The sequence below is a fragment of the Pipistrellus hanaki genome, assembly GCF_964339955.1.
Source record: "Pipistrellus hanaki genome assembly, chromosome: 4".
In the NCBI taxonomy this organism is placed as follows: domain Eukaryota; kingdom Metazoa; phylum Chordata; class Mammalia; order Chiroptera; family Vespertilionidae; genus Pipistrellus; species Pipistrellus hanaki.
The window spans coordinates 28,135,921-28,161,546 of record NC_140506.1 but is presented as its reverse complement, the minus strand read 5'-3'; positions in this window follow the sequence as shown (position 1 = coordinate 28,161,546).

Here is a 25,626-nt window from a genome sequence, read left to right as displayed (position 1 = left end):
AGGAGCAACATCTTTGGGCAATAAAAAGACGACCTGGTGGCAGGAGACAGATGCTGGGAAACACCCCACTGCAGGCACCATCAGGAGCTTCGTCGCTGAGCGCTTGTTTCGTTTATTTTATTCATAGTCATTTTTCCAGCTGAGAGACTTGAAGGCTTCTGGCCGATGGCATCCTGAGGTGATGAAACAATGGATAGGAGACCAAACGAGGTGCAGAACCCCTTCCCTGGGGAACTCTTAACACCCAAGAGCCTGTTATCCATGTTCAATAATTGAGAGGAAAACTGAGCTCAACTCAGGGGACAGAGCCAAATGACAGCTGGAGAACCCTCCCAGTCTGGGGATTTTCAAATATCACTTTATTTCTATTAACATAGGTATCCCTGTAAGACACCATATGTGTAGACTCCTGGCTTGGAAACCCGTGGGGAGGGTGATTAGGAGTACAGTGTCTGGGCTCAGACTGCCTGGGGATGAAGTGTGGTCTATCACTTACCAGCTGTTGGGACAGTTGTGTGCCTCAATTTTCCTACCTGTAAAATGGAAAGATTATAATAATAGCATTTACCTCATAGATAAGGTTGCTCTAAGATTTCGCTGTGTACATAAGTGTAAAGTCCTTAAAACAGTGCCTTATACATATTCAATTCTCAATAAATATCAGCTATTATCAGCAAATGCCAGAAGACACTCACTCTCCACATGGCAAAGCATGGCTTAATGGGACTGGTGTAGGTCCTAGAGTCGGACTATTCAGCTGGGTACTAACTGGGTCACTTGGGCAAGTAACTTAACCTCTTGAGCCTCAGTTTCCTCATGTAGCTACTTCATAGGGCTGTCATGAGGGATTAATTACCTAAAACATGCAGTTAAAGGAGTGCCTGGCACATAGTACTTAGTCAATAACTGTAGGAGGATGCTGGTATCATGCTGCCATCACCATCATCATTTTCAGCAGCAGCAGCAGCTCAAACCACCATAGGGGGTTTTGTCTTTAGGAAGTAGGCAATGGGATGTCATGAAATGTTCCTTTGAGAAATTATCTGTCCAGGTCGGTGCACCTGAAATCTCCCTCCAGCAGCAAGTTAGAAAGTGGACCAGAGCAGGTAAGTCTCGGCAGAATGCCAATCACAAGGCTCTGCACTGGTCAAGGCAAAGGGTAGTGATTGCAGAATCCCCCTTAGAAACGTCTTAACCAGGACCTATGCACTTGAAACCAGCTTATTTCATTTCTGTTTTTCTGCTATGCCGTCCAGTTCCCTGGGATACTGGTGGACAAGGTCTGGTTTACTTGGGGAAGGCGACAAGGTAAGTGAAGGACCGTCTTCCTCTCTCTCCGCCCCGCCCCCTGCAGCCCCCACATAAACATGTACTGTTTAATTTGTCTCAACTTAAATATGCGGCCCAACTCCTAATAATATGTCACACTGAGAATCTTAAATCCTTTCTGGAACAAGACATGTTATTAATACACAGATAAATTATGCGCGTGACTTGGAGTTGGAAGGAGAGGAGGGAGTGACAAGAGGTAAACATATTTTGAATCTATGTCTAGACGCCTACTCTCATAAAGATACCCCAGGTACCAGTCCCAGAAGTCTTCAGGGTCCAGAGTTCTCAGACTCCTCCAGGAGCCTCGTGTTTGGTGTTTGCCCCACCCCCCACTTTCACGCAGTCAACTGCCATTTCTCAGTGCTCTCTCACCCCACTGGCTCCCTACCCCCTCTCTCCTTCCCTGTCTTGTCAGCTGAGCCAGGATCCATGAATGGCAAAGCATGCAGAACTGGAGCCCAGACAGCGCTCATCATCCTGTCAACCAGGACAAAAGGAGGAAATTCCATTATGTCACCTTCCACAAGCGAGAGACAGCGACAGTTTCCCCCGTAAACACGGCACTGACACTGTTATGATGGATCTCAAGCACTTCTAATCAGTATGGAAGTGGAAGCTCTTCAGCCTGAAAGATACCAGTCAGCGGGAATTGTGGTCTCCTGTTGTCATTGAAATGACCTGGCTGGGAGCACCCACCACTCTGCACCCATCACATCAAACAGATGTGTGTATGGCACTGGCCACCTCTGCACAGCACATTCACGCTGTGCGGTGACTTCGGGTGAGCAGCAGAGGTCAGGCACGTTTAAACTCAGATGCCACATTGTCACCCAACTTTACTCATTGCCCTCTCTGTGTTTCCTCCCCTCCAAATTACAAAAAGGGAAAAAAAGTTTTTACTTCTTCAGTTTTGAAAAGGGAAAGCATGAATTTGTTTGCTAGTTTTGAAGAGGGAGATTTTCTTTCTATAGTTTCTACACAATAACAGCAATGGGCTTGAGATTCTAACTATTTGGTCAACACTATCCAACTACACAAGTGTGTTTAGTTTAAAACTGGCTTGCTCTCTCTCCACAAATTGCTAATTAATTATAAAGGTAAACACCACCCTTACCATGTGATCAAACTTATCACCAATAACGGGACAAACAGACTCCATGTGTCTCCTAATACAATGTACGCAAAAGGACAAAACATCACTTGTCTGGTATTCCTGCCCAAAACGGGAAGAACCCGAATGGATACCAGATAAACCCAAATCAGCGAAATTCTGCAAAACAATGAGGTTCTACTCTTCAGAAATATCAATGTTGTACAAAGCAAAGCTGGGCTGAGAAACTGTTCTATACTAGAGGAAACCAGAGAGAACTGAAGGGTAGATTACTATAGTATTGTATCAATGTTAAGTTTCAAGAATTTGATGCTATATTTTCCTGTATAATAAAAGCTCAGTGACCAAAATGGCGGAACAATCAGAACGACCAGAGACCAGAACAACCATGGCCCCTCAACCCAGCTAGCAGCCCCCCAGCGTGCAGTTAGGAGTGATCAGGCAGGCAGACAAGTGATTAGGGGTGATCAGGCAGGCAGAGGCAGTTAAGGGTGATCAGGCAGGCAGGCAGAGGCAGGTAGGGGCCAGCAGTCCCTGATTGTGAGAGGGATGTCCGACTGCCAGCAGGCTGGACTGAGGGTCGTTCCTCCTCCCCATGCACGAATTTCATGCACCAAACCTCTAGTGGTTTTTTAAGATAATGTCCTTGTCCTTAGGTGGTCCATGCTAAAGTATTTGAGGGAACAGTCAACAATTTACTTTCAAGTATTCAGCAAATAATAATAACAAAGTGTATATGTGTGTATAAGAACATCTGCAGAGAGAGAAATAAAACAATTGTGGCAAAATACTAACAGCTGAATGATAAGTGGGCGATTGCTGCATTATTCTTGCAATTTTTCTGCAGGTGTGAAAATTTCAAAATAATTGCCTATGAGGGATGAAGGTGGGGATCCTTCTATTGTGTTTATCAAATAAACCTGGAGTATCAAGAAAATGCAGGATATCTTTCTGACATTAGAGGTAGGAGGGAAAACATTTGGGGGGATATTTATAATGTAGGTTTGTTTTATGTAAGTTTAATGTGAAGTCCATGCTGTGTTTCAGTAAGAACAATGCAGGTTCTGTATCTGTGGCTCTACTACGATATCCAATAGTACAAATTAGCTTCAAGTTACACATACCGAACAAAAGAGGCTGAGCGAGCAAAGGAGGGGGGCCAGGGATGGGGGAGAAGGAGAAACAAAGAATTGAACATGCATGCAGGCTTTTCCATGCCACTGTCAGTGCTTCAGAGGGAAAGTAAAAGCAGGAAAACATTTCTTAAACAGAACACCAACACACAATAAAAGGAATGTAGATAAATTATACTGTAATTAAGAATGATTTTTTTTATCAAATGAAACTTGAAAAAGTCAAAGTGCAGAGAAGAGAAGTTATTTGCAACATATAAAAACCTATCATGTCTTGATGTCCAGCATATAGAAAGAATACTTTTTACAGTAAGCCATTAGAAATTGAGCAAAATATATAAAACATCTTAGAGTGGAAGAAACACATGGCTTATAAATATAAGAAAAGATGTTTAACCTTAATAGTGGTCAGGGAAATGGAAATTAAGACCACAATTAGGTAACAATTTATACTTAGATTGGCAAAACCTAAGAAGTTAACAGAACAAGATGGAAAATTTTAGATCAACAAAACTGTTACCTGCTACATGTACAGTAAGACAACTTGGCATTGTTTTCATAAGCTGTTCACTGAATTCATTTAACCTTCTTCCTTGATACACAGAAACACTACCTTTCCCAGCCTCCTTTGCACTGAGGTATGGTCATGTGACTGAGTTCAGAGACAATGGGATGTAAGCACAAATGATTCTACACCCCTGTCCTGACAGGCCAATAAAACTTTCTTTGTGAACCGCCAGTCTTTTCACTTCCTCATCTGTTAGCTATTTGTACTCGCCCAGGTGAGTCTGAATGTCTCATTCTCAAGAATCTTCTGTCATCCTGGATTTCTGAATGACTGGGTGGATTGGAGCACAAATCCTCACCCCACCCCCACCCCATCTCCAAAAGACTTTAGATGAATAAGAGTCCTTCTATTGTGTTAAGTCCTTATGATTTTATTTGTTTGTTTTCTGTGACAACAGCTAGTGCTACTTTTTAAATAAAAGTTTTACGTTGAATGTCTGCATATGCTACAACCCAGGAATTCAGTTCTTGGGGCCAATTTTCCAAGTTTGGTAAGAATGGTAGTGTCCACCAGGTTGGCTAAAAGAGCTTATTTCAGAATTTTTTCTTTCTTTTATTGTCTTCCCATAGAGGATTATAGATAGCTGAGTTGGATTACTTCCATCTATAAAATAAAGACTATAAAGTCTTTTCACCCCAATCAGAAAAAAAAAAAAACACATCCTTTTGTCCCTCTATATTCATCAATATGTCATATTTAACAGTTATAATTATTGACAGGTATATAAAACGTTTGGTGACAGAGAAAATGGCTTCCTATAAAGTGTTTATTCTTTTTTATTGATAATAAGTTGTCTTTCTTAGCCCTACCAAGAGAATACAGACCACTAACAAGAGATCAAATCCATTTCTATGGCTTTCTACGATCATTCTTTTTACTCCGGGGCTGTGCTCTCAGTTCTGTCTTTAAACTTCAGCATTCCTAGGAACTCGGAGCCCAAAAGCAAGGTCACATTACAAAACACAATTCTAATAGCATCACCTCCTATCCCCTTTCATTTTTCCTCAAGACAGACTGTGCTACTAGTGCCTATGACTTGAATCTTTAAAATAGAAGAATTTCAACTATAGATAAATACAAATCAAAGGATCTGTCTGTATGTAGTGCCAAGCAGGCATCATGATGATAATGATAATAATAATAATAATAATAATAATGTATTATTATAACGATAAACATAATTGCTACTATTATGCAATACCTACTGTGTACCAGGCATTTCAGTGAGGCCACAATTGGTAGGTGTGCCCTGCACAAAGGTGTCTGGCTGAGGACCAAGTAGGGGCTGAAATCCATTTGCCAAACTCTGTCCCGTGGCAAAGCTGCATCATCCTGTCACATGCGCTAGGTGTGCTGCTTACACAGTATTTCTGATCCCTAAGACATCAGTGCCTTGCACAACGAGGAAATCCGGGTCCTGAAAAACCATGTTTTTTCTCACACAACATTGCCTTCCTCCAGAAAGAGAATCTACAAGCCGAATTGCTATTTTGTAATCCTAAGGAACATCTCAATAGATATGATTCATCCAGTCGTTTCACAAATACATACTCACCTCCTCTGCACAGGACAAACTCCTGCCATCTGTGGAGACTGGGAGGGTGAGGCCCATGGGGGCGTCCAGGAGCTGACAACTCCATGACAAAGACAAGCTGACTGAGCGGGCAATGGCCCTGAAGGGGACAGAGTTCAAGAGAGGGTGACATTTCATCTCTAAGATGCTGGACAGACATGTGAAGGGAGGTGAGGAAATTGAATATATGGAGACAGTGGTGGGATTCCAGGCCGAGGCCAGAGAGCTGCACCCATGCAGGGAGATGGAACCTGTTGTCCATGTGTGTTCTGGCCTGAGCCTCCTGCCCTCCTTTCTCAGGGAATCAGCCTGCCTTCCTGCCTTTTCCTTCCCAGCCCAGGCTCCAGGGCCCATCACTGGGTCCCACCTCACATGCCCAGCAACACAGCGTACTGACGGAGCCCCACTCCTGACGATTCCCTTCTTTGTACCACACCAGTCAGTTGAGGCTTTTGAGAGAAAAGTCCCACAGCTCCTGTGCTCCAGCTTCAGGGCTCATCCCTCATGGGACCCTCAGCAGCACCCCTCCCCAGGCCTCCCACCCCACCCCTACCCCATTTCCTGGGAGCTCTCTGCCCTTCTCCTAAATGCTAAGTCAAAACCACAGCCTTCCTTTGGCTCACCTCCAATGCCCCCCTTTACTCCCCAAAGGCCTGAGGCAGGGCCTCATCAGCAGCATCCGAGGTGTCCCCTCCCTCTCCCCCACAACACTCCTGGCAGAGGGGAGACTGGGCGCCTCCTCCATTCATCCCTCGGATCTCATCTTCGCCAGGAGTGTCTCCATAAGTGCCAGCTCTTAACCATCACTCCCCAGGACCTCTCCACACATCAGCATAACATGAATGTTTTCCAGACAAGCGATGGGTGAAGGAAAGGTACTATCACTTGAAGACTTACTGTGCGCCAGCAATGCCAATAAATCCGACTATTTATTTCCTACCCACCCCTGTGCCACATGCCTATTTGATATTGCATAAGCTCAGAGAAGTTAAGAAACCCAGCCAAGATCACACAGCAGGTAAATGGGGTGGTGATTGAATCCTGGCTCTCTGATTACAATGCCCTCTCCTCAGTACAAGATGCAGTGCTCCCTGCAGGCCCTGGGGGCTCCGCAGCCCCCTCTGGGCATGCCTGGGCTGGCCCAGCACTTCGGGAGGGTGGGAGATCCTCTCAGTTTCTGCAGCGTAATCAACTCCTTTCCAAGTTCCTTTCGCAGGAGAGATAGGAGGAGAAAGCTGGCCTAATTCTTCCCCTTTTCACATATAAAGGGTTTTGTTTTGCTTTGCTTTTTGTACCTCTAAGCTTTAAATACCAAAGCCTGCGCTAGACCTGCTGCGTTTCTAACAATGGCTTCTGGTGTTCTAAACTCCAGCAGTGGTTTCTCTGCCTCCAGGAGGCATCCTTATGCCTGCAGAACACCCTAATCATTATCCCCAGCACTGGCTGACAGAGGACCTCCGCTGCCCCCCTCTCGGATGCCATCGTAGAAAGAAGTAAGCGAAGAAGTAGTGTACCAGATAGAGGCCGTTTAAAGTTTGCACAGCAGAGAAACCATGGACTGACAAACATGCTCCCTGCAGGGAGTCGGGCTGGGGGTGGTAGAGATCTCTGCTCATAGGGACATCGGACTGACCCTAGAAAATAAAATTGTTTTCTTTGGAGGGACCAGAAGCTGAGCATCCCCCAAGCCTCTGCCTTGGTTCAAGGGTAACAGTGGCAAGATGAACTTGCTGGGGGGAGGGGAAGGAGTTTGCTTCCCCACACACCCCCAAACACTCCCACTGAAGCTCTCTCACCTCCTTTTGACCCAATTCTAAGAGGCACGCAACCCACTGGCCCGTGAGGCCCCGCTCCGCCGGGGACTTGGCAGAGCTCCTGTGCTCCAGGAAGTGAATAGTTTTCCTCATTCCCACGACGTGAAAGTGTCTTGAGAAATGCAGGGGTGTGCTTGTTAAAGCAGGTCCGGGTGGAATTCACAAGTCCTGTCCCACACAAGCGGCAGCTCCAGTGGCTGGGGAAGCCAGCCTGGGCGGGCTCACGTCTGCAGCCGGAGACTGGAGGGCAGGATGGCTGTGCCCAACAGCTGGAAACAGGCGGGTCGGCTCAGGGTCCTGAGCAGTCCAGCACTCCGTGGCTCTCCATCGTTAGCAAGCATCGGGAACACCTGCAGGGCCGGGGAAGCACACATGCCTGGACCCCATCCCCAGAGATGCTGGCTCAGCAGGCCAGGAGCGTGGCCCAGGAGTCTGCATCTCCTGCGAGTTCTTAGGGCCGCTGCTGCCTCTGCTGATCATGCTGCACACGCCGAAGAGCAGTGCCTACCGCTGCTCTGTCTCTGGGCCTTGAACAAGGGAACCTGAGGGGATTCTAAAGGCCTGTTGCCTCGTGCCTTTGCACAGTCTGTGCGCTGCTGTGATGAGGGGGAGGGGCATGCTAATTGCATTCATGCTGCACTAGCCAAGCCATGCACTCTGCCCAGGGGCTGTGCTAGCCAGGAGAAAGGTGTCCAGAGAGGGCACCTTCCAGGTCACCTACTCAAAGGAAGTACCTTTTTCTAATTTGCACTAAAGCACACATAGGCAGCTGTGCCCCCCCCCCCAAAAAAAATGCCCTTTACCCACCAAGACACATAACAGGACATCAGGTGACTGACTACCCACGCTGAGCCCTGCGGAGGGGATCTCGGGTCACAGGTGATCCGGCGTGCCATGGTTGGGGAGGAGTTGGCTTTTCCACCCTGAGTTCTTGCCTCACATTGAAGTTATTCCATCACGTTTAAGACAAGTCACTGCCGAGGCCTCAACGGTGGTCGAAGCATGTGGTTCTGTCACTTCCTGCACAGCCTCAGACCACTGGGCAGGAAACTGCTGTCTTACAGCTAATCCTGCCGTGTAAGCCCCTTCCACAGTGTTCTGGGCAATTACAGAGCAGTCTCCCCCCGACCAACTGCCCCGACTGGCCAGAGCTCCCCTCCTCTCTGTAAACCTCCCTCCATTGCCCTCAGCAGGCTGACCCCCCTCTGGAATGCTCTGCCACCTTCTGCCGGTTGAGCTACGTGTGTTCCCAAACCTATGGATGCCAGCTGTGCGTGGCACTGCGATCAAGTCATTTCATTAACTATCCTGTAAACTGGTGAGATGTAAAAGGAAAGAAAGCTTTTGTTTTCATGAAAATTAAGTTGATGGAAGACAAGTTTCAAAAAAAAAAAAAGATTACTGTCAAATTAGCAACGGAGACAAAGGTAAGAAATCCAGGAGGGCACTCAGAAATCTAAAAGAATGCTGTCGTCAGGTTGCTATCCGAGCATTTCAGGTTCTCCGTTTGAAGACCCTGAGGTGAGAACCAGACATTTCTCAGGGGAATGGTCTACGTGAGAGAGATGAGGGGGATGTGGAGTCAGCAGGGCCCACACCTCTAAACAAGGCTTTGGCCTAAGTCAAAAGAGTGGGGGGTGAATGTAAGTTCATCATTTTAATGTAAAATACATTTAAGTCCATGTGGGTAAATAGTGTTGGAAATAGCCAAACCCGGTGCCCAGGTCACTCTGCCCCTTTCCACCTGGGTAAGCTTAGACGAATAATTGTTCTGAGCCTCAAGATCTCAAGATCCTCCCTGGGAGTGGGAAGAGAAGAATGTGTGAGGGGAAATGCAGGGCACGAATATTGGTGGCTCCTGTCCAGATGGTAACCAGCCTCCCCTCACCACCCCACTCCGTGACGGGTCTCCCGTTTCTCTGTGAAAGCCCATCCCATGCTCACTCTCAGCCTGGGAGCTTCCAGGGCAGAACCCCTGACTCAGGATGGGGGTCCCCACACACTGCCTACCTGGCCACCCGTGTTGCTTCAAGGATGGCACACGGTTCCCGTGTGGGCAACAGGGTCTAGGAAGACTCAGTTCCCTCCAGGATTTTAAGTTATCAGGGAATGGACCCCTCTTCTCCCCTGGCCGGGGGATTGTGATGACGTAAGCCTGAGGACAACTGGAAACAGAGGACAGAGCCAAACAGAGGATACAGATCTGAGAGCGGAGTTGGGGGCTGGGCATCATTTAAACCTGGAGTTAAGCTATTCCTGAAGCCAGACTTTCCATGGCCTGAGCTGATGCAGTCCTCTTCCCCTTTGTTTATTTCCTCCAGAAGCCGACACCAAGGCAAAGTCCCACCTGCAAGTTGTTTCTGTGGAGGAGGATGTGGGAAGCACTGGTAGAGGAGTGGGGAGAGAAGCAGGAAAGGGAAGAAGGCCAGTGAAGGGGACATTATCTAGCAGTGTCACTGTGGGCCACTGGACACAATCCTGTGGGGAAGCTCTGGGGAGCAGTGCAAAGCACACCTCCTCAGTTATTCCAGCAAGTGGCATAGGAGCAGGCCCCATCTGTTGCTGGTTGAGGCCGGCTCTGGGACACAGCACAGGGCATCACCTCCCTAGTGCTGCTGGCCTGACCCGGGCACAGGCAGAGCAGACCTCTGCTTCCAGAAAAGGCCCGTGGGCAGAGTGACAGGGGCTGGCGGCTGGCCACCAGGCTGGTGCTCGGGAGCACAATGGGGTAGGAGGGCATTGCAGGTGTCAGCAGCATCTGCCACAGTGGAACTCTGTTACTTGCTGAAAAAAGCCCTCATTGATACTTGAGGGTGCTCAGTGTTATGCTTGGGACGGAGTGAGCACTCAACAATTATAATCATCACCAATATGATTATTATTAGAGGCCTGCTGCACAAAATTCATGCACAGGGGAGGGGAGGTGTCCCTCAGCCCATCCTGCACCCTCTCCAATCTGGGACCCCTCGAGGGATGTCCGACTGCCCATTTAGGCTGGGATCAGGTCTAAACAGGCAGTCGAACATCCCTCTCACAATCGAGGACTGCTCCCAACTGCTCACCTGTCTACCCCTAACTGCCTCCCTGCAGGCCTAGTCCCCCCCAACTGCTCTCCCCTGCAGACCTGGTCACCCCTAACTGCCCTCCCCTGCAGGCTTGATTGCCCTCAACTACCCTCCCCTACTGACCATCTTGTGGCAGCTATCTTGTGTCCTCATGGGGGCAGCCATCTTTGACCACATGGGGGCAGCCATCTTGTGTGTTGGAGTGATGGTCAATTTGCATATTACTCTTTTATTAGATAGGATAGAGGCCTGGTGCACAGGTGGGGGCCAGCTGATTTGCCCTGAAAGGTGTTCCGGATCAGGGTGGGGGTTCCCTTGAGGCATGGGGCATCCTGGGTGAGGGGCCTGTGGTGGTGACCCAAGCGGAGGCCCTAGCAACTGGGATTTATTTATCTTCTATAACTGAAACGTTGTAGCCTTGAGCAGAGGCCTGGGCCAGCCAGGGTATGCAGGAAGCATGGCTTCCTCCATTGCCAGGGAAACCCAAGCCTCCTGTTTACTCCATGGTTGCAGCCATCTTGGTTGGGTTAATTTGCATACATGCTCCTGATTGGCTGGTGGGCATGGCCGGTAGGTATAGCAGGAGGTATGGTCAATTTGCATGTTACTCTTTTATTAGATAGGATGGTGACTGGCCAGTGGTGGGTATTATGGAGACCCAGCTTGCTATGTAATGACAGGTGTGAGTAACTTAAGAGCTCTTCTAGAAGGAAAGAGGTGATGCCTCACAAGTCCCTCCCAAGTCCCGCAGGCACAGATGTGAGTTCCAGGGGCACCACCCATTGCTCAGTCCTCCCTGCGGCAGAGGGAATCAGCCAGCCCTTAGCACCAACGGGCCCTTCAAGAGCCCCTTGTCAGTGGGCCCCCTAGTGAGCACAGAGAAGATGGGACGCTGCCCGGGAAGGGCCCGGATATGCAGGTTGAGAAAACATGCACAAAAGAACCTTTTGGGGGTTTTCCAATCTTGGTTGCAGTTCTTGCTTTCCTTCTTAAAGCCTGGATGAAGAAACTGATAGAAGATTGACGATATGGCTCATTAATAATTAATTGATTGATTGGGGAAAAGTACTTAATTGTTTCAAGGTTTTGGTCTGAGAGATTTCGCTACAATAGTCCAAATGTCTGTCAGGAAGAGAACTCAGCCGTATTGAGGTCATGCCCCATTAATCTGTTTGGGTCATGAGATGGGTTCGGAGCCCGGAGCCAGAGGAGCTGCATGGGTTCGGGCAGTGCCCATCCATCCTCAGGCTGGCCAGAAAGGCCGCCCTCCTCCTGCACCCCAGCGGCTCCTGCGTCCCAGGGTCAGATGGGCCAGGCACTTCGCAGCCTGTGAGGTTGGAACTTTCCCTTATCCCCATTTTACAGATGAAGCAACTGAGATACTAAAAGGGCACACAGCTAGTAAATAGTAAGGCGGAGGTTTGAACCTGAGCATTCTGACTCCAGAGGCCACTGAGCAATGCAGTTTAGAATATCAGGCTTTGAACACACAGTTTTAGGTACAAGCCTTCTCTGGAAGATTGGCGAGGTCTCCCACAGTTCTCCTCTGCCTGCTCACTCAGTCACGTGCAACTTGAGTCAGGTCACTGGTGAACCCTTGCCGGCATATAAGCAGTTTGAGTCCTTTTTAGTGTCCTTTCCGTTTGGGACATTCTGCAGGGAGCTGCCCGTTTTCTCCTACAAGCCCTACACGTGGATGGCAGGGTTATTCCATTAGCCTCCGGCGCTGCGTATGCCACAGGAAAGCCATTCGGGTCAGTTCTGAAGAATCAAAACAACACTTTTGAAAGGAGGTTGAGGAGGGAGAGAGGGCATTAGCAGGGACTCTAACCTAACAGAAGAGCTTGTGGCTGGGAGTGTATGTAGCATCAGCCTGGCATGATGTCAAATGGCAGCTCTGCTCGGGGCCACGGGACACATGACCATACTTGTGGAGCCTCGTTCCTTCCTCACCTATACATGCAGACAGCAGCGCCCATTGGACAGGATAGTCACAAGATTTCAATAAAAGAGTCCAGGCGAGACTGTGCAAGCGCAGGCATACAGTCGGCTTCCAATAATTGCTCATTTCCTCCTTCCCTCTGGGTGGAGGAAAGAAAGGGGGCACGTGGCAGGTTAGTCATCCTCCCGTGACAGGAATCACGGCAATGGCTTTGCTGATGTCGTGGGAAGAAGGCCCCCACTGGGAACTGGTGCTGCCTGGGGAAGAAACCCCAGCTCAGCGTCTATATGTTGTGTGGGGGTGACTTCCCTCAGGCTTCCTGCAAGTAGGGGCTGGGACCTTAAGGCAGATGTTTATTTGGTCAGGGGAGAAGGGGTGGTGAGAGGGATCTTTGATCAGGTCCCCATGCCCTCAGCCCCCACACACACCTCCTGGGACTGCATTTGGACGGAACGTGAACCCTGCAGTTTGTGAGTTTGTTTGCTTTGGGCAAATAATGACTTCCTGTTTCTTAGAAGACAGAGCAGAGCTTCCCAAGGCTTCTCTGCCAGGCAGCAGTTCTTACCAAATGACAGGAATGCTTGTGGGGTAAACAGAACTGAAACGGGAGAATAGGGCCCGCCCACTAAGCAGCCCCAAGAAGCAGAATTGGGGTTTGAGAAAAAGGAGGACAGCTCAGCTTCCCCAAGCTCCCACATTTTAATGGAATCCCAAGAGCAGTTCCTAGGACTCCGGGCCCTTGCCCACACACACCACACACACTGCATCTGTGCTGTGACATTTTCACTGGGCCCCTGGAGTTGGCATAACAAATCCCCTGCCTCCTGTGCCACTTGGCAGCTCTTCCTACCAGCTGGACAGTCTGAATTCCCCTCTCTTCAAAAAAGCCTACCAATTTTATCCTCCAAGTCCCCATAAATGGTCCCATTCACCTTCCTCTCCTTCTCAAACGCTCAGCTCATGCCTCACTTCCTACGGGAAGTCCTCCCTGGTTGCTCCTCTGATCTTCCTGTTTACAGCCCTTACCACTCAATGCTGCTCACTAACATTAGTCTCCTTCCCACATCCCCACATTGTAAACAGTCTGAGGGCAGGGAGTCAAAAAATAGCTAATGTGTGCTGAGCTTTATACGCTTGATTACATTTAAACCTTCAAACCATTGTGAGGTAGTCACGTTCATTATCCCCACTTTACAAACGATGAGAGGAAGGCCCGGGATATATAAACAACATCCTCAAGATCACAGAGTTAGTGGCAGAATTTGGCAATGACTCAGCTCTGATTTTAGGGCCTGTTTTTGAGAACACAATGGGATGTCACCTCCTAGATAAATGTTCAGTAATTACTGGCCATCAATGGTTCTCAAAGAATGCTTCTCAGACCAGCAGCATTTGGAAACTTGTTAGAAAAGCAAATTATCGGTCCCTACCCCAGACTTATTGAATCAGAAAGTCCAGGGTTGAGGTCTAAAATCTGTATTTCTAAAATTCTAAAAGTCCTACAAGTTCTTCTGATGCTTGCTGATGTTGTAGACTATCTGACTAGACCACGGGTGGACAAACTTTCTCAGTTAAGAGCCAGATAGTAAAGATTTCAGGCTTTGCAGGCCTAGAGGTAGAATAGAGGCTGTAACATAGGTACTTCCATAACAAGACAGAAAACAAGTTCCCAGAAATGTCTTATTGATGAACTTCAACATAGGTAATAATGGTTGAGTAGGGTGTTTTTATAACACAGATCTTATCATGAGAAAAATGATATTCGTTTGGAAGAGCTAGCATTTTGTTTTCGCGAAATTCCTACTATCAAGTCGGTTACGAATGTCCATTTGGAGAGACCATCCTTCGCTCCCTGCACACAGCAGGCAGTGGCCTGGGTTTGGCCTGCAGGCTGCATCGTGGGTGCACTTGGGTCAATTCATGCCTAACCTGAGCACTCACTACATATAACTAATTTGATGCTTCCGTACCCCAACCCCACTCCTCCACCCCCCAAAACAGTTGCTCAACTGAACTGACAGATCTGACCAGGCGTGTTGGCATCCTGTAACTCTCCGTGAGGACGTGATAAGCCAGACAGGCCTCGCCTCGCATAGCTCCCTGAAGGGGAGAACAGCTGCCCGGCCAGGTGGCCGAGCAGCTGCAGGAGGCCCCTGCCCAGCTCCTGCTGCCACCTGTGGCTGCCCCCCTACCCCAGCTGGCCCCTCCTGGACTTCCCTGGGGCAGGCACCCTCCTTGCTCCAGGGAAGGTGGGTGTCCAGAGAGGACAGAAACGAACCCCTTTCCCCATTTTTATCTTTGGTCTGGCTTCCTCAGCACCTGTCTGAACTCATGGCAGCAAGGGAGACTCTAGGGAGCTGAGACCCAGGCATAGCAAGAAGCACAGAACCTTGATGGTGCCCCAAGGAGGTAAGTGGGCGTAACAAATGGCCGATATACTCGGTTGAATTGTATCCTCCAAAACAGTGTGTTCAAGTCCTAGCCCCCAGTACCTGCGAATGGGACCTTATTTAGAAATAGCAATTTGCACATATATTCAAGTTAAGTTGAGGTCACACTGGATTGGGGTGGACCTTAGAAGAGGGAGATCTGGACACAGAGACACTCAGGGACACAGAGAACACCAGATGGAGATGGAGATGATGTTCGAGTGATGCCTCTATAAGCCAAGGACACCAAACATCAGGGCCACTCCCAGAAGCGGGAAGGCAGCTCCCCGCCAGCCTCCAAAGGAACCAGCCGTGCCTACACCTTGATTTTGGACCCCCAGCCTCCGGGATGGTGGAAGCATGGGTTTCTGTTGCCCAAAGCCACCCTAGGAAGCTGACAATACGGGAAATACATGAGATACATCGGAATGGTGAATGAGAAAAAAATCATTCTACTTTCAAAAATCTGTGGCATTCAAGACTATGATTATGACATAAAGTTAAGCCAAAGAAGCAGATTTCAAAATTTTGAATTTTGGAACCCTAAAACATATTTATATACACACAGTATGCAGAGAAAAGGTTGGATGAAAGTGATAAATAATGTATTATTTATCTGAGTGGAACAAAATAAACATAGGTTCTTAAAACCAGGAAAACAGGTGATCAGAAAAATAAAAACAATTAAATAGAAATAACAATCCATGTTTACTCTGAACAAAGTACCAAGACGTGTGAAAGCAGCCTGAAGGCTGGGCGGCCGAGGAAGCTGCTGTAAGAACAGGTGAAACAAAATCAGACACCAGGTCTGCTCCTTAATTAGAATCATGTGAGAAAGGCTCACCTGTCCGAATTTCAAATGAAGACCTGAGAAACAAAAACATGGCGAAAGTTAGACTTTTTATAACGCTCTCGAGAGCCGGTATCCATTGTACAGCACACACATGGGGCAGGGAACATAGCCTATTTATTTAGCCCCTCCTCCAGGTCCTCATTGGCTGAGTACTATTTGGTCACATGTTTCCTAATACGTTGCCTAGTCTTGCTATCTCCCATTCGGTCATTTAAATATTGGGCTGAGACCTTTCTAGCTGTGTCTACCTCCCTTTGTTTAGGGGAATCTTCCTGGAAAACGTGCTATCAGCCATATGCACAGCTCTCATACCCTCATCCCCCCTTCACCACCACTCCCCCCCCCCCCCCCCCCCACACACACACACACATCCTGTTTGCTCTGGGGAAATGTCTTAACTGCCTGGCCACATGCTGTTTCCTTTCTGTGGAGATGAATCAGAGGCATGTTTCTTACAAATCATCAGAAAGGTTTCCAGACAAACCAGTGCCCAGGTCCCACCCAGACACACTGAATAAGCTGGGAGAGGTCACCCAGGACAGTATGAAATCCAAGTTTTTGCTTTGAAAATCAGTCTTTGCTTTGAAAAAAAAAAAAAATTCTCTATGAGAAACCTGAATTTGGCCTCCTAAGTGAGTTGAGAAGACAAAGTTAATAATAACATTTTAAACATCTGCTACAGGATTGGCACAGTCCTAAATTATGGACATTACCTCCTTAAACATCACAATAACATCATACTTGCCATGATTATACCCATTTTAGAGATGAGAGAACTGAGACAATTATGTTCAGTATCTGCCAGGGTCACACAGCAGCAGATCTATAATCCAAAATAAGGAGATTTAACTCCTCACCAGCACACTGAACTCCATCTGTGAAGCCTGAAACATGATTGTCCAAGCTGGGAACGTGGTCAAGAAGGTGGAGTCGTCACTCACGCTCAGATGGTTATCCGGAGGCCTCCTTCCTCAGCGCTGCACAGCCCGGTCACCATCGCTGGGCTCAGGAGGTCTCGGCTCACATCCTGAATGGGTCCTGTGCGTGCAGTAATGTTATGCCTCAGTCCATGAGGCACCTGGGGAACCGTCCCTGCTTTCAGAAGTAAAGATGGTGGGCTTCTCTCCTTGAAGATCTTCAATAACTGTTCATGGTGAATCACCGGAGAAATTTCTCAGTAGTCTCCGAACTGGGAACCGTGGGCCTCTCTGGAGAAACCTGTTCACATTCATTGTGTGGGCCTGAAATCCTACTGGTACCACCTCACTCCTAGCTTCCACTTCTCTCTCCTGCCCGCATTTCCCCACAATTCTAACTTCCTCACCCAGGTGTGGCTCACCTCTGTTGCCTTTGGCACCGGCTCTGTTTCTATGCAGCACTTAAGTCAGTGGCCTTTCTACTCAGCTGCACTTTAGAATCGCCTGAGGGGCCCTGCCCCAGATCTTAGGACCTCAGTGTTCTTTAAAGTCCCTCAGCTGGTGATGAGCAGCTAAATGAGCTCCCAAATTCTTTCTGCAAAAGAATGGGGCAATAAATAAATTTCCCATGACCCTACTCAAAGCAGAGTGATCCCTTTATACAACCCAGAGACCAACCATTCCAGGTCCCAGAAGCAAAAGGTGCCCTAGACCCGTGGTGGGCAAACTGTGGCTCTTGTGCCACATGGGGCTCTTTGGCCCCTTGAGTGTGGCTCTTCCACAAAATACCACGGCCTGGGCTTTAGAAGAAGTTTAAGTTTAAAAAATTTGACTCTCAAAAGAAATTTCAATCGTTGTACTGTTGATATTTGGCTCTGTTGACTAATGAATTTGCCGACCACTGCCCTAGACCATTTCAAGTTTCAAGCAGCTAACATTGCAAGCATTCATTATTTTAATGCTCCCCCTGCCCTATGACCTCAGGCACAGCCACAGAAATCTGCTTCTTCTGTCTGTTTCTCTAAGTGCCTCCTCCTATGCCCTTCCCCTACCATCCCCCCACCCCCACCACCACCACCACACACACACACACACAGAAAGCTGCCTGCCTCTTCTCATTCAGAAACCTTCTCCCACCCTCCGTGTTCAGGAACCCCCACTCCCACCGGGTTCCAGCGTCTGCCTCCACCAGAGACTAGAAGAGCAAACCACAGCAAACCACTCTTCTGTAATTTGCTGAGCTGCCAACCTTAGAAAGAGACTAAATATTCCCCTTTTTGTTGTTTAAACAAAATTTGAAACAAACCAAAGTTGTGGCTTTTGTTTCCAGAAGTAATTTAGTAAACTAGTTTAATGCAGGAGCAAAAACAATATAATCACAAAACTATGGAATGCAAAAATAGAGAAATAAATCTCCAGAGGCACCTAACATGTTCACTTCGAGGGAATCAGATACACACCTGCATGTGTGAAACGGGCGGGGTGAGGGGATGGCCAGCCCACATACCAGAAGGGCTGGTCTTTGAAAAGCACCGAACAGGGCAGAACCTGAAGACAGAGCGCGAGTATTATCTGCAGAGTGAGGGCAGCAACATGGTGCAAAACTTTTTTTTTTTTTTTAATATAGTTTATTGATATTTTACAGAGAGGAAGGGGGAGGGATAGAGAGCTAGAAACATCAATGTGAGAGAAACATCGATCAGCTGCCTCCTGCACACCCCCCACCGGGGATGTGCCCGCAACCCAGGTACATGCCCTTGACCGGAATCGAACCCGGGACCTTTCAGTCCACAGGCCGACGCTCTATCCACTGAGCCAAACCGGCTTCGGCAGCAAAACTTTTTATAACTTAAGCTGCAGGCTACCTTCATTGGAAACTCTTCCTATCCTTGAGGCCCTTGGCCTTCTGCTCCCTGCACCTGGATCTGTGGCTGGAATGACCAAGAAGAAACAGAGATGGAAAGGGTACCCTGAGTCCCACTGCTGTGCTCCTTGAAAAGACAGCCTGGTGGGTTGTAGCCAGGGATCAGACCCCAAGCCTGGTCTCATCTCTGAGCTGTGGACCCCGAGACAACTGTCTCCCCAACTGTGGGTCTGTTTCCTGCTCAGTAAGATGCAGAGTCTGCTGGGGCCCCCTCCAGGCCTGGTATTTAAGGCCGGGGCTCTAGGAGTCAAGTCAGGTCGCTGACTCGGGATTCTGGGAGGACTCCACTCTAACTCTCAGGGTTTGAGGAAGGGCTGCCCACCTTTTGCATCTGGGACCTGGAACGGCTGGTCTCTGGTTTGTATAAAGTAGGGGTGTCGAACTCAATCAGAGAAGGGGCCAAAATCTAAAATCCAGCCTAAATCGCAGGCCGAATGGTTTACTGAACAGTCATAAACTGACAATGTCATAAACTGACAGCGGAGTGCAGTGATGACAGCGCGGTGCGGGCCACATTGCAAGGCCTGGCGGGCTGGATTTGGCCCGCGGGCCTTGTTTTGACACATGTGGTATAAAGGGATCACTCTGCCTTGAGTAGGGTCATGGGAAATCATTGCAACAAAAGAAAAATAGCCAGGAGAGGAGCCAGCTCACACAGAGGGTTCTACACTTTTCCAATGACCATGAAGTCAATGAAGTATTGTGCACAGACAATGGGCTTATATATATTACTATATATATATATATATATATATATATATATATATATATATATATATAATGTTGATAGCATTAGATTTAGAGCCAGCAAACCTATGTTCTAATTCAGTTCTGGAATTTCTCATTAGATCACTACCAAGTTAATTTTGTGTAAAAAAAAAAAAAAAAAAAAAAAAAGTCAAATGAGGTTCATCATAGCTACTGTAGTAGATTAAAGATAGCCCCAAATTCTCTGCTACTCCTCCCATTGAGAGGTGCAGTCTAATTTTCCTCCCCTCAGATCCGAGTCAGCCTCAGTGACTCGCTTGACCAATAGAATGCAAAGGAAGTGGCACTATCTGCTGAGATCAGATCACATGGCATCTTGGTCTCCCACTGTGGTGTCTTGGAGCTCTTGCTTTCAGGATGCTCTGATTTGGGACCCAGCCACTATTTTCTGAGAAATCCAGGCCACATGGAGAGGCCACCAGTACTCACCTGGGCAACCAACCTTTAATCCAGCCAACCGTCAGCATTGACTGCCAGCCATGTGAATGCGCCATTCTAGATGTACAGACATTAAGTTTGAGGGAGTTTGTTAAGCAGCAGTGGATTACTGGAACACCTAACTTGAAGACAAGTGACTACTGTGTCATATTAACTGTCAAGAATATATAGAAAAGTGCACTGTAAATCATAGTGTGCTCCACACACGTAAAGGGTCGTTGTTAATATTATGAATTCCTCCCTTGCCCTTCCTGTCCTGTCCCAAAGAGCAGCTCTGAGCCCTGGTTCCAGCCCACAGCAATTTTCTGCCTTGGCTCTGGGCCCGCCTCTCAGATTTTCCAGCTCAGCTTTTAAGGAAGGCTGAGATCAGAGAGAGGACCCCCTGGGATTGTTCGCCTAAAGTTCCTGACCTATATGCATATGCTCATCCCTGCATCCCAGGGTTTCCCAGTACCTAAATATAGCTAGACATGGGACTACATGCTCCTCTCTCCACTCATGCCTGCAGAACTATCCCAAAGTTAATGTGTCTCCAGTCAGAATCTATCTATCTATCTATCTATCTATCTATCTATCTATATCTATATCTATATCTATATCTATATCTATCTATCTATAGATAGATATCTCTCTCTCTCTCTCTCTCTCTCTCTCTCTCTCTCTCTCTCTCTCTATATATATATATATATATATATATATATATATATATATATATCCCTCCCTCCTATGGACAAGTATTGACTATCATGATGAACCACAGGGTCCTACATTCAAACAGGATCATAGCTGACATTAGAATGGAAATGAGACCATAACCAGCTTACTGTAATTTCTTCTCCAAGGGCCTTATCAAGCCCATTACTAGGGAACTGTGGGGCTATTCTTCAACAGAGTTTGTTCAATGGCGGATCAATGGTCTGAATCATCTTTAGGAGAGAGGTCCTTATACTTCTCTGTATTCTCAAAGGACATCAAACATGAGATAGTGTCCACAAAAGACACCTTTTAAACCCATTCAAGTGTAATTTCCTAGTCATTTAGAGCAGAACTAAATGTAGGAATCATTGGTCTAGAAGCTAGTTCTTTGGACATGCCTTTAACAGATTTATTTCCAGGTTTCCCACTCCATTAGTGCTTGAAGTTTAGTTATGCCTGTCACCTGTCCCCCCATTTCCCTACCAGTCACTGCAGACCGAAGACGGTGCACTGCCATGCTGCTCCACAAACCTGGTGCCTCAACCCCCTCTTCACATCCCCAAGGGGTGAGGGTGGGGGTATAAAGTCTGTGCCCTTATATTCCTCATGACATTCTGGCCATCGGTGATTTCTCAATATCACAGGGAGCTGGAGGCCTGCAAACAACATTTCTCAGGTCAACTCCCATACCAGCTGGCTTCCAGTTGGGCTCTCCCAATGGTAGGAGACTGGAAGGAGGGAAGAAGGGAGGAGGTATTTGTTCTTTTGCTCCTGGTATCATCAGTGCAGTGACGGTAGTGGCAAGGGAGCACTCATTCCCGGGTTCCCGGGCAATAGTGGCAACACCTTTGGCAGCTCAGTGCTCATGGGGTCTGTCCCTGCAGCATCACTGCTAGGGTGGTGGATTTCAGGTTCCTAGGCTCCTGCAATAAGAGCACAGGCTTCTGACTTCCTGCAAGGTGGCAGCAGCAGTAGCAGGTATACCAGTAGTCCAGGATTCTAGCAATCCTGAGTTTAGGGTAGCACCATATTCCTCTTTGCAGCTACAGCCTAGGGGTGTTAATTACTTGCTACAGTTCCTAATATCTGGCTAACCTTATTTTCTTCTTTTTCCCCTCTTAGCCTTTCTGACCCTGCTTGTCCAATCACCAAATCCCTGCATTGGATTCCCTCTCTTTGACATACCTGGAGTGATTTTTATTTTCCTTACTAGACTCTGCTGCTATTCAGTAGTCTGTATGCCTACAGAAGACATTGGTCATTGCCTACCCCTGTCTTTTCTATAAATGGAACTCCAATTTTTACCAAATCAGCAAAGTTCCCAGATAAATACCCACTTTCCCAGAGCCAGGGGTGACCATGTAAACACTTGGCCAAGGAGTCTTCTTCAAAGGTTTTTAATTTTCTGATTAAGATGCAATAGACAGGATCCCGTCACCTCCCCACCCTTCTTTCTGCCTTAAACATAACTGTGCTGTTTGGACCTGCTTCAGCCCTCTTGCATTCATGAATCAACAAGCATGAAGACAAAAGCGACACTTCAGCCCTAGCCAGTTTGGCTCAGTGGATAGAGCTTCGGCCTGCGAACTGAAGGGTTCCAGGTTTGATTCCAGTCAAGGGTATATGCCTCGGTTGTAGGCTCTATCCCCAAAGGGGGTGTGCAAGAGGCAGCCAATCCATTCTTTCTCATCATTGATGTTTCTATCTCTCTCTCCCTCGTCCTTCCTCTCTGAAATCAATGAAGAAATATATTAAAAATATACCGAGAATATTAAAACTTAAAAAAAAAAAAAAGGCAACACTCCAGGATTGATGTAGCAGAAAGATAGAAAGAGCCTAAGCCCCCGATGGCATTGTGAGCAACTAAATCAACCTTGGCCCAAAGGCCCATGGGTCTAGGGGTGTCGAACTCAATCAGAGAAGGGGCCAAAATCTAAAATCCAGCCTGAATCGCGGGCCGAATGGTTTACTGAACAGTCATAAACTGACAATGTCATAAACTGACAGCGGAGTGCAGTGATGACAGCGCGGTGCGGGCCACATTGCAAGGCCTGGCGGGCTGGATTTGGCCCGCGGGCCTTGTGTTTGACACATGTGCTCTAGTCCCATCCTATGACAGTTCTGAGTTCTGTAACTTCCCTTGCAAGTTCCAGTTCTTTTCAGTAACTTCTGCCTTCATTTGACAACATAGGACATTGTAAAATTGCTTCCAGCTTTTGCTTAGCTCAGTTTACATGTACACGCATACAGGGCTTCTTCAAAGAGGGGATAAGGGGCAAATTTAGAAAATGCAAAATAGGAGCTTTCCCACAAACAGAGGAGCAGGCGAGAGGGTTGTCTGGGCAGAAATCTGACCAGAGCAGCCCACACAGTATATGACCTCCCTGTTGTCATTTTGAACAGCCCTTTATAAAAATAAAAATAAAAAAATCTCACCACACAATTCTCATGAGACCCTCTAAGATAAGCTGGAGTAGGTCAGAGGTAGATTATTTGGGTCAGGGCAATGATACAATATCCCAAATCCTTTCTTCTCACCCTACTTTTTTATTTTCTTTTTTTACCCAAGATTGGCCTTGGAGCCCATCTTCCTGGAGAGGCAAGCTGGCGATCCCTGCTGACCACAGTTTCTCTTGGCAGCAGGTCTGGTTTGATCATTACTCAGTATTGCTGAGTGTCTCTCACTGGGAGACTCCCACCGCCTGGCCATGCTTTAATTAAGTGGACATCTCGTTCCTCCGTGGCGGTGCAGCTGCTGTGTTTTGCTGGTCTCTTGAAGCCAAATTAGAATGTTTTAAATCCTTAGCTTTCATTTGCTGAGTTCCCTGGAAATTGCATCCTGCATCCCCACGTTCGCCTCTCCACTAGCCATAGGAAGGGTGGGCAAGGGACAAGGGGGTGGGGTCCCTCCCTTCAACGGGTCACTGGTCTTGTGCATGTGTCCTGCTAATGAGTGAAGAAAGGGAGGCAATGAGGAGGAACCCTATTTCTCTCCTTCTATTTGTTTTTTAATCAAATCAAATTCTTAATTACATTTGGTTGGAATGAAATTATGCCTCTGAAGAGCTTCCAGATGGAACTAAGAAACTGACTTTAGCTGAACTCTGCAGCCGCTTGGTCAGTATAAATTATTTCCTACTTAAGGGGCTATGAGCCTGGTGGTTTTTCTCTGAGGGGCTAGGGACATCTCTGCCCCATCTCACCCTCCAAATGTGGCTTAGGGATAACTTACCTGGCTGGGCTGAGGGGCTTCTAAGCTTAGGGTTTTTCTTTTCTTTTTCTTTTTTAAATCTATTTTTTATTGATTTCAGAAAGGAAGAGAGATATAGAAACATCAATGGTGAGAATTATTGATCGGCTGCCACCTGCATGCCCCCAACTGGGGATCAAGTGCGCAACCCAGGCATGTGCCCTTGAACCTAGGACTTTTCAGTCCACAGGCTCTATCCACTGAGTCAAAATGGCTAGGGTTAATTTTGGGTTTTTCTAACAAGCCAGCAGGATAAAGACTCTGAAAGGCTGTCCAGTGAAGAGCTTGTGAGATTTATCATCAGATGCGCAGGGACCAAATGCTGACCTAGACAGTGCCTCACTTCTCTCAGCCTCATTTTCCTCGATAGTTTTCTTACATCACATGATTACTGAGAAGATTAGATCATATGGTCTGTGCTTAGCATTTAATTCCTCCTCTTTCTTTAATTCTTCACCTATTTTTCTCAAAGAGAGGCTGCCCAACACAATTGAAATGAAATCTAAGATGCTGTTTTATGTCAAGAACCTCTGGTTTATGAACTACAGTTTTCAGAGCTTCCTGAAATGGGTGGACGAACCGGGATGCCAGTCCTCTTAGACTCAGCCCTTCGTCTCCAACCTGGTCCAAAGCCCCAAGTTCTGAAGTTCTGTTCTCCTTAGTCCTTATGATGGGACTTATACTGCCTGAGCATCCTCTCTCCTCCCTCTGGTTGTCCATCCAACACCATAGAATTTCATTATTTTAATTAAGCAAACTCAATCCAGCAAAGGAAGACAACTGGTAGTGCAGCCTTTGGGAGCATAGAAACAATGCCCAGAAATGTCTCCTGCCTTCACCCTGAGCCCACAGGGCAGGTGGAGGGGAGAGAAGGTGGGAGGGGGGGCAGCTCCAAGTGCAGGACCTGAGGTGGTGGGTGACTTTGAACTTTCCCTCTTTGCCTCTTTTCCTAGCTCATCAAAACAATGACTTTATGTACTTGTCCTCTTTCTTCCAGTTTTTCTATGGAAGTCTATCTATCCATCTATCTATCTATCATCCATCTATCCATCTGTCCTTCCATATGTCCAGCCTTCCAAACAATAAATACTTATTGGGCTACCATTAAGGTCCAGGACTTTAGGGCTTATAGGGAACCAGAACTGCCCTCAAGGAGTTGTTAGTCCAGCTGAGAAGATGAGGACCCAATGGCTACCTTCTCTGGAATTTCCTTGTTTTATTCTTTTAGGAGTTGCAGCCTTCTCTTTGTAGTTCAGATTCCCTGGGGGTGTGCCTGACCCCAGGAATCTCGTACTCTGAGCTGAGACTAAGGCTGGGGATTCCTGATGATCAGCCAGCATGAAGATCACCTGACCCCGGGTGATCTTGAAGCAGATTGTCTGACCGAAGGCCAGAGCCCGAGGGCTGAGGGGGTGGGAGCCTCCAAGACCTGTGTGCATTATTCACAGCTTGTCATTCGCAGCGGAGAGAGAGGCTGCCCTCTGACATCTCCGAAGATGTTCATGATTTATTGGAGGCATCAGAAGAAATATAAAACTAAATAGTAATATAATCCCAGGGGAAGACTGGCTTCAGTATTTTACATAATATTAGAACCTCGGTAAATAGTTTCCCTGAGATAAAAAAAAAAAAAAAAAAAAAAAAAAAAAAAAAAGTTGGCAAACATTCAACTGAAATGTTTGAGAAATGAAACCATTCATGTTTTGATGTCAGGAGGCTAGAATCGTATCCAGCCTTCTAAATATCAAATTTTTTCAAAAATCTCTATACAAAGGAATAGGAAGTCCATGGACAAGGAAGGACTAGATTGAAA